This window comes from Chlorocebus sabaeus, chromosome 25, assembly GCF_047675955.1.
Source record: "Chlorocebus sabaeus isolate Y175 chromosome 25, mChlSab1.0.hap1, whole genome shotgun sequence".
Classification (NCBI taxonomy): Eukaryota; Metazoa; Chordata; class Mammalia; order Primates; family Cercopithecidae; genus Chlorocebus; species Chlorocebus sabaeus.
The window spans coordinates 65,151,950-65,165,801 of record NC_132928.1 but is presented as its reverse complement, the minus strand read 5'-3'; positions in this window follow the sequence as shown (position 1 = coordinate 65,165,801).

Below are 13,852 nucleotides of genomic sequence, written 5' to 3'. Positions count from 1 at the left end.
AGATTACAAGTATCATATTCGGGGATAGAATTTCTTTAGGAATGCCTAACTTACAACATGTAGAAAAATGATTATCCTTCCTTGTCCAACACCTATTCTGGTTCTGCCTTATGAGAAATTTAAAGAAAACAATTCACAATATAAATTTCTGTAGATTTTCTGAGGTATCTCTTCAATAAGTCCATATCTTTCCATCTCTACTGCAACAACTCTAAGCTAGGTAGCTGTTATTTCTCCCTAGAAAATTGTCTTACCTTTTTTCAGCTATTTGTGTCCAATCTGATCTTTGCAAAGTAAAATTAGATAATGACACTTCCCTCCTTAAAATCTTCCACCTGTTTCTGTACCCTATCCTGAGTTTCTTCCATACTAAACTTCCCTTCAGTTTTTTAGTTGTGCCATGTTTTCCCTTCTCAAACATCCTTTTGTTCAGTATACCCTTTCCTCTTCCCCACTCTTTACCCAAGTTTCTTCTGTTCTTCCTTTGGACAAGTTTTAACTTAAATGCCATTTGTAGGGGTAGCCTTTCCTAGTCTTCACTATGCTCTGCTAGTTTCTTTGTTCCTTTAGCTGAAGGCTTTTTCTAGAGCCTGAGAAAATGGCTGCTCTTAGTCCAGCCCTTTGCATTGCTTACCTTATTTATCTTGACACTGAAATAATGGAAGCAGAAAATGAGCTAGAATAACAACAACAAACCACCAAACAAAACAGTCCTCCCTGAGGGGTTAGGCCAGGCTAGCAATAGTTAACAAGGCTTCGCCTCAGCTTTTGATTGGGGCATGAGATGCTTTCAAGACATCTCACTGAACATCTTCATGGGAGGAAAACCAAGATGAGAGAGAAATTCAGACTGACCAAAAAGAAGTTTGAGGACAACAGACCTTTAAAAATTGTTCTCTTCCTCTTGAGAGTGTGACTAATTGTATGTCCACCACCCAGTAGAATCAGTGAAATTAGCACGGTATCTCACATACTGTAGGCCATCAAAAACATTTGTTGAATAAATGAATAAATGAGGAAATGGATGAATAATTGAATGAGGAAAGAACCTTTTCCTCTTGAATTCCTGTTAGAGTTTACATTGTTTGGCTATCAGTCACCTGCTGAAATGATCAGTGTCTGCTGATGTCTCATGAGATTGATGCCCTGGGTGGTGGGTGTATATGTGTGTGTGTGTGTGTGTGTGTGTGTGTGTGTGTGTGTGTGTGTGTCAGACTTCATACTTGTAGCACATCCCTGCCTTCTTTTATGGTACCTTTTCTGTAACCATTTGAACACATATTTCTATTAAGCTTCTTAAGATCAGTACTTTGTCTCTACTGCTTTACAGAGAGGCACATGGTAAGTATTCATAAAGCCTTGTTGAATTAAAAGATAATTGTTATAAAAAAGATACAATATTTTTTACATATTCTCTATGAAATATGTAATTTGTGTGTACAGAAGTATAAACCACAAATATTTTTACAATGTTCCAAAGAAAAGAATTACTGGCAATATAATTTCAGGTGTATCTATTTATAAAACAGGCTTATTTTATAATTGTTTTTTACTACTGTAATGGGAAAGTCTGTATCAAATCAACCTTTTTTAAAAAATGGTTTTCACAGGTAGAGATAATATTTATATAGTTCCTTTTGTTTTAGAAAAAAGAGTTGCCGAATGTAACGTCTAGAGCTAGCCATAGGCCTAATGAAACATTCCTATGCCACAACAGAGAACTCCTTTACAGTGAAAAGAAAGTTGATGTCTTTCATGGTGTGTTTTTCTCCTTTACACAATCCCAGGCAAATGTTGCCAATTTCTGGCTCTGGAATTCTGCGTTTATGCTTTAAGTCTGGTTGTTGTCTTTTGTTTTTCCAGATCGACTACAATAAAATGGATTAGGCCTTCCCTTACCAACTGTAGTTACATTCAGCCCTGCCTCCCTTAAATGATTCCTGGGAGATTTGATTGGAATTTGGAGCATCCCAAATGTTACTGTCACATAGTTTCTGACAATCTTTAGGTTTACAACCAGAGATGACAAATCTCATTCATGATGTGTGTTTTGGATATCTAAGGGTAAAAGAAATTTCCTGGTTCACAGATTCTTGGTGAGCATGGGGCTTACAGTGTGCCACAGGCATGGCCAACATCTTTTAATAGAAGCACATGCATAGCTATTATGTAGGCATGCAATCTCCATTTGGAAGATTGCAAAGGGAGAATCTCCCTGTTTACTTTTAGAATGGCAAAATGAAGACTGATATTTCTTGGAAGTGCAGAATCTAAAGTAGCAAAGCCAACACAATGATATTTTATTATCCAAAGCATTTCGATACTCACTCTTTCTCAAATTAGGAGCATAGCACATAGTAGCAAAACGTAATCTTTGGGGTGTTAGGCATTTCTTGTCACCCAAGATAAAGGGTCACAACAGATACAGGCTATTTGGCCTTTTAGTAAAAATTGACTGTAAGCAGACTGCTTAGTAGGGCTACTGTTTGCCTCTATTTTTATACCTTCTCTGAAAGTCTTGATAGCTAGGAATGAGTTGGTTGGGCATGATCCAGGATCTCCCCAACGATAATTTTAGACTGTCAAGGCAGATCATATTTGGGAAGAGTTAAACACAACTCTCTGCAACATTAATTCCATTTGAGAAGTAAATATTCCCAAGGGCACATGAGGACATGTCCTGCACAGTCTGGCTTTCAGTGGCGTCACAGGGCACAGCTCCATCTTGGCATGGGGGGCCCAACACACTCCTGCAGAAGCAGTGAGAGGCAGTGACCTCAGGAAGACCTTAATAGCAGAAGTAGTGAAAACATTGAACATTACAGCTGGGTGGCTTGTGACAATATTGTCTCTTATGGTAAATGTAGAAACAAACTTTGTAATTGGGAAATTGAACTTTGAAATGATTCTTCTATTAATTATTCTTCTAACTTATATGTGAGTTTTTAAGTAATCAATGGGCACTTAAGCATAAAGTCATTATTTTTAATAGGACCATTAGTGTATTTTTTTTACAAAAGGGTGCTTATTGAATCTATTGCCTATGAATAAAAATGTCAGATTTCATTATGACTATTCTCTAGTGAAGTTTAATGAGTACATTGTATTCCATAGTGTGTGTAGCAATGCTATTTTGTAAATCATGTCATTATTTGTCTCTCTGATTTTTATATATTTATTTCATGTATTATATATATATGGTTAATGCATTTTTCAAATATTTCCAATTCAGTGAGCATTAAACTTACCTCAATTTATTCATACTATTTAAGGCCTTTCAAGCCATACATTACTTTTTTACATTTAATGTTGAAAATATTAGCCTCATAATACATTAACTCTGACTTTATCCTTTTAATCTATATTCCAGTCATCTCAATTGATTTTTTTGAAGATGCACAACAAAAGAGTCACTTCTTTTTGCAAGCAACTCATTACCAGATGCTGGGGATATAGTGATGTTCTGCTTCTGAAAATAGCACAAGGAAAGACCAGCTACAAACTACAGACACACCAAATGTGATACTAACAAATTCCAAATATGTACAGATCACTACATGTGAATGCTAATCGCCTCATACAAAGCCAGTGTTGTAAGAGTCCCACAAAGCAACTTGGAGTGACACAAAGAAGTTACAGCAAAGAATGTTTTGATCTACTTTGCAGATTTTCTCATTTCTTCCATTAAAAAGATATTATGCAATTCTTCTCTCATTGGATAAAAGGCAAAACTTGAAGACAAAAGCTTTAATTAGCTTGTTGCCAACTAAAAGAGTTATAAAAGTGGAGGAGGGAGGTTGACAGAGTTTCACTTTGTATCTAACCTATGCTCAGTCTGGAATTCCTGCGTATCATGGCCTCTCTATAGGATTGAGTATTTCTAGAATTTGTATGCAGTGCGTGAGCTCCCAAAAAATCAACTGGGAAAAACCTTCCCCAAAGGAGAGAGTAAGGTACCTAAATTTGGGACAATTATGATATCCAGGTATATCTAAGAGGACATGATTTTCTGCCCAACATGATACCTGTCAGTTAGTTTGTCCTTCAGCCTGGGCCAATGGAATCATGCAAGTCACAGAAAAAGACAGCTGAAACTGCAACTTTCTTCATGAGAACTGCACCAGATTATACAGCATTACAAGACAGCACTGCTTTAGCATCCTTGTCATGTAATTTGTTTTAAAGCACAAAGATAGGTAGAATTTTCCCTTTCATCAGTGGGCACGTTTAAAGGACACCATCTCCTTATTCACGTCAAGTACTTTTAAACTTAAGCACGGTGTTTGGCCACATTAGAATTCAATGAGTCATTGATACAGTACAACTTTGACATCAGTGGCAGGCATCTGAGCTGTGAAATACCCTTGTTAGGTATCACAGACACAAAAGGAGGTGAAAACAGCAGAAAGTCAAAGCAGTGGAAGAGAACAATCATAGGCACATGATGGCTGAAGGTACTGTGTTTCTAGCACATGTGAAATAACAATCTTGCACCTTCTCTTTTGGAAGATTCTAAAAAGAAAAAAAAAAAAACTGCCAAGACTTCACCATGCATGAAAGACACCACTCCCAAAAGACAACACCTAGGAGTATTTATTGTACAGTTGTTGTGACCGTATGTATTACTCCTAACTTGTTATGGTAGGAGAATTGTAGATACAGGTAATACACAAAAGAGGGAGATCATAGGCATGTGCACAGATCACATGCAAAGAGGTTGGTGCTACCTCCAAAAGCCAACTAGGCAAACTTTCAGGAAGCCAGAGCTCAAGCCAAATTTTCCAGTATAAACCACATAGCGAAAGAGAAGCCTGATTAGGGCTGAGTGGCTCCACCAGCACAAAATAGTCAATGAGCCAAAAACAAAGATTAAAAAAGTGTTTAATGGACAGCACCTGCTCACAGAGTCACAGTCAGTCTCCCACCAGAAAGAAAGGAGAGGATCTGAGCATAGCGGCACCGAAAACAGACAATAAATAGTACCTAGGGTGAGGAATGGTTCCCAAGGATGGAAAAGCTAAGTCAGGAACATAGTGAAGCAAGAAAAAAGAGCAGAAATCATCAATAATTGAAGTCCGTTGAAGCTAGATGAGATTGAGACAAAAAATTTAAGCCAATAATTAATAAAAATTAACTCAGTACCTCAGCACTCAACGTGAAGTCCGAGCTATTGATATGTAATCAATGCAGCACCTGGGGTACTGCCACCAACGGGGCATCATAGATTGCTGTCAAGATGGAATTTTTGGAAGCAGACATACAGATTTTAATCCCTTTTCCACTATCCATGATCTGTGTGATTAGCTGGTCTGTCATCTCCATAAAGACAAGAAGTCTGCATGAGGCATTTTCACCACTATATCCTGTTCTCCCAACTCAACATTTAGATATTATTCAATAATACCATTCTGGTAGGGGAGAGCTACTACCACATTAAATCTATTGTGAAATTTGTTGCAATTTTTAAAAATGTTTAAATGGGCATCTTAGCGTTAAAAATACTGTATTAAGCCTTCAAAATTATGTTTGAATAAATATATGAACTCACCTTTTTGAGTCCTAGTTTTTTTTTATCTGCACAATGATGAAAATAATACTGTTGTTATTATTATCAGTACAATAGTGGTAATATTACCAGTTATTATAATATTGTCATTATAAAAATAAAATGTGTGTGTGTGTGTGTGTGTGTGTGTGTGTGTGTGTGAAGTGTTCAGCACAATGCCCAGGACATTCAAAATAGTTTCACTGTACTCTCCTTGCCCTGTTTGGAGAGAACATGAAATGGTTTGTCAATTTTAAAATAAATGATGTAAGGGGCTACTATGGGGAGCAGTTAAGTTGTGCTGAAGGAGATCAGAAAGGTAAAGACAGAATGAATAGTTTCAAAATGTTAAAAATCCAAAGGGGGCCAGGCACGGTGGCTCACACCTATAATCCCAAGGCGGGCGGATCACGAGGTCAGGAGATCGAGACCATCCTGGCTAACACAGTGAAACCCCGTCTCTACTAAAAATACAGAAAAAGAAAAATTAGCCAGGCGTGGTGGCGGGCGCCTGTAGTCCCAAGCTACTCAGGAGGCTGAGGAAGGAGAATGGCGTGAACCCGGGAGGGGAGCTGGCAGTGAACGGAGATCATGCCACTGCACTCCAGCCTGGGCGACAGAGCGAGACTCCATCCAAAAAAAAGTCCAAAGGGAGGCTTCTGAAGTCTTAGGACGGGGCTGGAGGATCAAGTGAAAGTCTCCAGGGACTCCTGACCTCACATGGAATCTGGGCAGCAGCTGCTATAGAAGAGCTGGGAAAGGGAGAGAAAAGCATACAGAGCCTACTGAGGCCTGAGAGCAAAGCATTCCTCTAAAATCTCCAGGCCTTACACTGAATGTGAAGTAGCAGCCACCTGTAGCTGGACGAGAGACAGAAGAGCTGCAAGAGATCCCTTATCCCTACCCTAGAGGCACAAGTGTATTAATGCAGAGCGGGACAATGGAGATGAGACTTGCAGGAACTCAGATCACATTCTCTGCTAAAAGAAAGATTCTGTTCCAGCCCTCAAATTATTTGATGTTTGTAGTGAAATGAATCTAACTAAAGCCACCACAAAGTTCATACTCAGGTCAACCACATACGAGAGGGACTAACTCCCACCCAACCCCCACAAGTCTGACACACCTTTCTAAGGTTAAATGTTATTTACCTTAGTTTCTGTGGTTCTTTTACTCATAATGTCTGGCATTTAATCATAAATTGCTAGACATGTAAAGAAACAAGAAAATGTGGCAAACTGTTAAGAATAGAACCAGACGGTAACCAGAAATTGACAAATGTTGGAAGTATCAGACACAAATTTTAATATATCTATGTTAAATATTTTAAAGAATCTAGTGAAAAAAGTTGCATGAACACATGAAGAATTTCAGTAGAAATATATCAGTTATGAAAGTAGTCAAAAATATTCTAGAAATACACAAAATCTTATCCGAATTTTTTTTTTTTTTTTTTTTTTTTTTAAGACGGAGTCTTGCTCTGTTGCCTAGGCTGGAATGCAATGGTGCCATATCAGTTCACAGCAACCTCTGCCTCCTGGGTTCAAGTGATTCGCCCACCTCAGCCTCCCAAGTAACTAGGATTACAGGCATGCGCCACCATGCCTGGCTAATTTTTGTATTTTTAGTAGAGATGGGGTTTCTCCATGTTGGCCTGGCTGGCCTCAAACTCCTGACCTCCTCACCTGCCTCGGCCTCCCAAAGTGCTGGGATTACAGGAGTGAGCCGTGGAGCCCAGCCAAAATTTTTAAAAAATCATTTCAGTGTGCTCATTAGCAGGATAGATACAGCAGAGGAAACTCAAGAGAGGTTCAATGAATATCTAAAGTAAGGCAAAACAAAATAAATCAAAATTAAATGAGAGAAATCACTTTCTACTGAGCAGCCAATTGAGACCATGCATTGACTGGATTACTCCAGTGTCTCAATTAATTTTACCTAAAATGGTAGCCATAACACTGCAACTTAGGGGCCCTTTATTATAACTCCCACCAATGAAGAGAAATCACATCTTATTGGGATGAGAAGGAGGAAGGAAGAAAAAAGGCTTCAAACAAAAGAATTTAAATTGAGTATTCAAAATAGTGATAATATGGTGGGTCTTTTGGGTGATGAAAAGAGCATAACAGATAAAGACAAAAAAGGTAAATACAGAATATGTTTACAAAATGGCAAAAGCGTTATGAAAGTCATACTGAGAAAACATATACACAAGTGAGACTGCCCTACTTAAGAGAGTTTATACTGTCAACTTCTGATATTGTCTTCTTAATCTGATCACAATAATTAATACTGTGCTGTATGGAAAGTAGGTACTAAATAAATATTTATTTTAAATGAAATATGTGAGTGAGGGAATGAATGAATGAATAATGAAAGCAGTTGTCAGCACATTTTGAAGAGCTGATAACAGTGGTATCTCAATCTATGCAACAACATAAAATACTCCGGGGTATCTTATATCAGGAGTTCTAGCTACAGAGAGAGATACACAGGGAGAAATTAAAAATAAAATAAGGATAGCTTAAGTCAGAGCCTTAAGACATCACAACGAGAGAATTAACCAAGAGCAAAATGGTTCCCCCCTTCCCCTTGCCTTCTGAAGCAGCGACTCTGCCCCTCATCAAACATGGAAATGACTGCCCACTAGAGCCATGGACATCACACATGACCTTGTCCTTGAATTTGTTCAGCAACCACCATTTTGGATTCATGAATTCCTACACACATCAGGTATAGAGCTAAGTACCACTGTTTATACTTGTAAATGGGACAAGCCTTGATTCTGCCTCCTGGAAGTTTACAGAATAAAGGAGGTTTTAAATGCTATGCAATGCAAACCAGAGTTTGCATTGACTCTGAGATTCAGTGATTTAGTCTTCAGTACTCTCAAGGGCTCTACTAACTGGCCTTAGTTTTTAGAACCTTAACCTATATCTCTCTCCTCACTGACAAGCTATAGAGCTTATTTATCAAATAGAAAATAATTTGAGTCACAAGTGTGAGTTATAGATATGTAATTTTTAATTATCTGGTAGTCACACTTTTTAAACAAATTTTTTTTCTTTTACTTTATTTTTCTTTCAGATGGAGTCTCGCTTCATCGCCCAGGCTGGAGTGCAGTGGTACTATCTTGGCTTACTGCAAGCTCCGCCTCCTGGGTTCATACCATTCTCCTGCCTCAGCCTCCCGAGTAGCTGGGACTACAGGCGCCTACCACCACACCTGGCTAATTTTTTTGTATTTTTAGTCGAGACGGGGTTTCACTGTGTTAGCCAGGATGGTCTCGATCTCCTGGTCTCATGATCCGCCTGCCTCAGCCTCCCAAAGTGCTGGGATTACAGCATGAGCCACCATGCCCAGCCTTTCTTTTCCTTTTAAGTTCATGGGTACAAGTGCAGGTTTGTTACATAAGTAAGCTTGTGTCATGGGGTTCATTGTACAGATTATTTCATCACCCAGGTATGAAGCCTAGTAACCATTAGTTATTTTTCCTAATCCTCTCCCTCCTCCCACCCTCCACCCTGTGATAGGTCCCAGTGTGTGTCGTTCCCTTCTATGTGTCTATGTGTTCACATCATTTAGCTCCCACTTATAAGTAAGGAGATGTGGTATTTGGTTTCCTGTTCCCTGTTAGTATGCTAAGGATAATGGTCTCCAGCTCCATCCATGTCCCTGTAAAGGATATGATCTCATTCTTGTTTATAGCTGCATAGTATTCCATAGTGTATATGTCCCACTTTTCTTCATCCATTCTATCATTGATGGGCATTTAGGTTGATTACATGTCTTTGCTATACAAGTCTTTGCTATTGTGAATGGTGCTGCAGTTAACACATGCATGCATATATCTTTGACAGAATGATTTCTATTCCTTTGGGTACATACCCAGTAATGGGATTAATGGGTTGAATGGTATTTCTGTTGGTGGGAGTGTAAATTAGTTCAGCCTTTGTGGAAGACAGTGTGGTGATTCTTCAAAGACTTAAATATGATAGATGCATTTTAAAAAGTAAAGTGAAACAGTTCAAATTAATTTAAATAATATACTTAGCCCAATATATCCAAAACATTGTCATTTCCACATGTAATCAATATAAAAATGATTGCAATATTTTATAATTAGCCTTTGAAATCCAAGGTATATTACATTTAATGCTCATCTCAATTCCCATTGGCCGTACTTAAATGTTCAGCAGTCACATGTGGCTAAACTCTGGAGTCTATCCTGTTCCATGAGTAGGAATGGATGCCTCGTGATAGAGTGAGAGAAGCTTTGAAAAACAGAAATAAAAACAGAGAGAAAAAGAGCCCTAAAAATATTTTTAAAAAAAGACTGACAAAGAATTGAATCTATCCAAAATCTGTAGGAAAGAAGACACTGGGAGATTTGAAACTCCAGCCAGTGAACACTGCTCAGGATCAAATATTGCCTAACACAGCATTTTGTGTTGGAGATTGTGAGTTTTATTCCTGTTTTACCACCTTCCCACGACTGGCCCTCAAGAACATAATTTACCCTGATTGTGCCTCAACCTTTTTACTTAAAAGTGAGAATAATAATGTGAACTGAGTTCACACAGATCTTAACAGATGAATCAATTTTGAAAAAAAAAATCACATGCATAGCAAATTGTTCTGATTCTTAACTCCTCCTCAAACGCAGGACCTGTAACCTTTCTATTCTGGTGTATTCCATCCCCCACAAAATATTTTTCAGAGTCTCCAAGGGACGCCTTTACATGTACTTGGAAGGAAGTCCTAGCTGCCGGGTGCTGGGACTTGTCTGCCAGGCAATGCTACCTCCTGCAGGACACTACTCCACTCAGACTGAATGTCATGGATTATTAAAAAAGGTGCACTGCTCCTTGCTGAAAAACAGAAGTCAGTCAGATAAAGTGTAGTAAATTAGCTCTCAAAGCAGTATGAACCAAATTAATGGGGTGTTTTAAGTTCTGTATAAAATAAACATACAACTAGTGATACAGCTGTGGTCACCCCAGGAAGGAGTTTGCTCTCCTCCATGAAGGCCTAATATAACTGAAAATGGGTGAAACCCTGTTGGGATGAAGTCAGAGGTCAGGTTGCTAAATATAAGCACATTTTTCTAAAACCTACTGTGAAAGGCAGTAGAGCAGTCTAACATGAATATGGTTTTGGCATTTTTATTTCAAGCTGTGACCTCTTCAAAACAAAAAAAATTACTGGGATTTATTATTATTTAGATGATAAAAGCTGGTCAAAAACCCAGAATGAAGACTAAGTAAGTTAGTTCAAGGTCCTGCCTTGGTTAAAAAGTGTAAGAAAAAATCTTTCAACGCAAAAGTACCTTATCAGGGGTCGCTAATATCTAAAAACGCATATGAGAAGTCAGTCCTTTGAATATAGATTTTTTTTTCACAGTTAAACTGCAAGTATTCTGAGAAATGTAACATCAAAACACTGTGAGATATTTATGCCTCAGGCAGAATAAATATTAAATCTTGTTTTACTTAGCATGTGTTTCCCCAAATACCAAGGCTAAGAAAAAGGCTGACACACAGGTAATTTATTTGGGAAGTGATGCCTTGGAGAGAAAATAAGTTACAGAGGGAGTAAAAGAGAAAGAGAGAGGAAAAGCCAATACAGCAAATTAATTTGGCCATAGGTAGGGGCAACTGGGATTCAATCTCATGGGACTTTCTGAAGGGTTTTATGAAGGGAGTCACAAAGCTGTACACTTTGGGTATGGTTGGGAGACGAATTCACCCATTATCTCTTGCCTCTTGCCAAGACTGGCCTCAGGGGCATAAATGTCAAGTCAACTTCCGCAACTGTCCCAGATTGTGGCATCAGCAAAGCCTTAAGAAAGGAAGCAAGAGGTATTCAGTGTAGTCCCAACTAGAAGGGTTGTCAGGTTTCACCAATGCAAAGCTAGTCAAAGATTATATGGAACATGCTGCTGCAGCAAAGGCTAAAATGACAGATGGAACTAAGTGGGTTTGAATGGCACACAAAAGGTGTCCAATACAGCCACTCCTTTTATTACTTTGATCTTTATTAAGTCCAAACTTTTAGTCCTATTTAGGGTTGTGAATGGCCACAATCTCTGCATGTAATGAATGCAAGACAGTTAGTGGAACAAACGGGTCTTGAAGTAAAAATTGATGTTCATTCTGTCCCGCCAGTAAAACCAATCCCATATTTTCCTCACCATCAGATGCCACTTCAGCTGATCTAGGTTGCTTGCCTACTAGGGTAAACCAGACCTTCATCTGTAAAGGATATGCATTCCTAATTGCCTTGCCCTTGTCAGGCTTTGGTTGTAACAGTTACTTGTTCATCATTATCAGTGGACAGAGAAAAACCAGTTAATGCCATAATGACTCCTTACATTCCAGATATGCTCCTTTCTGACTTGTTTCATTAATTGTAACTCCTTCTGATAATCAAGATCAATTATCCCACCAATATCATCTATGTTTTCTTTGCCTATTGGTACTCTGGCATGAAGTGTCCAAAAAGAATAGGTTGTAACTGCAGCTTTAAGTCTAAAATTGTAGCTTTAAAGTGGAACTAGTATGTCCCCTGGTGGGACATCATTCCCACCCCAGGAACTAAGATCTCTAACATGGTACAACCTTGAGCTGTTGGGCAGGAGATGTAAATTCCACAAGTGAGTTAGTGGAGGATGATGGTGAGAGAGTTCATCCTACTTTCACCTTTTGGTTCAGAGAGTCACATGTTGCATCTACAGAGGGAATATATTAGCTCCCTAGGGATGGCATAACAAATTACCACAAACTGGGTGACTTAAGATAACAGAGATCTTGTTTTACGGTTCTGGTGGCTAGAAGTTTAAAATCCCAAAAGATTCAAGTGGTGAACCATTCCTTGCCTCTTCCTAGTTTCTGGTGGTTGCTGTCAGTCTTCAATGGTCCTTTGCTCACAGCTGCATCACTCTAATCTCTGCTTCCTTCATCACATGGTTTTTTCCCCATATCTCTCTGACAGCCTGTGTTCAAATTTTCCTCTTCTTATAAGGAGACCAAGTCACTAGATTTAAGGCCTACCCTAATCTAGTATGACCTCATCTTAAGTTGATTATATCTGCAAAGACCCTATTTTCAAATCAGGTCACATTTACCGGTTCCAGCTGGACAGTAATGAATGATGGGGAGGGAAGCATTTCAATACAGTATAGGGACATAGAATGTATATCAGCACAGATACAGCACCCAGAGGACAGGACTCTCATCGCTCAGGATTGTTCACAAACTAGTGCTTTATCTGAGCCTATAGCAGGTTTTCCAACAGTCCATTATCTATTCTGTGCAAATATAAGAAATATGACTCAAAGTTGTTAAATTTTTACTCTAGTTCACACAGCTAGAATGGATCACAGAGTCTGGAGTCAATGCCCCAGCCTACCAACTCTAAGTTAAGCACGGTCTCCTTTACGGAATATTTCCTCTAATTATTGTTTTCCCAAATGTTTTATCAGCTCAGAAGATTGTGTGCCATTATTTCTAGACACTTGGCCTATTTGAAAAAGCTACTGTTTGTTCCTTCTCACCATCTTTAGCATTAGGGAAAACTGGTTCGGAATCCTAATTCAATCAATTCCTGCTTTTGGGTCATGTAGCCTTTCCAGCCTCAAATGACCAATGCATAAAGAGGGGGCAGTAGTATCTATCTCACATAGTGAATGGGTAGAGTATATAAGATGGTATTTGTAAAGCATTAAGCACAATTCTTGGCACATAGTGCTACATGATGCTTGTCACTGTGCCAAGTGCTATAGAAGAACCACAGTCATCTTGGGGGCTTTTAGAACAGCCATTTTGTCCATTCCTCTTACTTTTTCCTCCTTCCAGGAATGCTGAATTGATGGCTGGAAATGTGATAGTCATCTTGAATAATAAAGCAAGGTTGAGGGTGGAAGTCATATACTAAGGATGGTAGAGCAAAAGAAAGCAAGGAATCTGAGTCCTTGAAGACAGGGGAGCTGTCCTACCACCCAAAAACTGCAAGCTCCAGGTTCCTTTTACATTAGTGAGTAATAAACTACTACTCTGTTAATCCAACATATTTAGCTTTATAATTTTATACTGAAAAGCCTAATGCTAACTCAAACAAGTAAAACTGAGATACCATTCTCCCAAATTTATCATTGTCCTGAGGAGACAAGGGATATGCATATATTCAAAGAGAAAAAAAAAGAGAGAGAGAAAGGTTACATTCTAAACTGTGGTTCTGCCGAGACGCACAAGAGAATATCAGAGAAGGCAAAAATCCATGCACGTTGAATCAGTCAAAGGTTTTCAG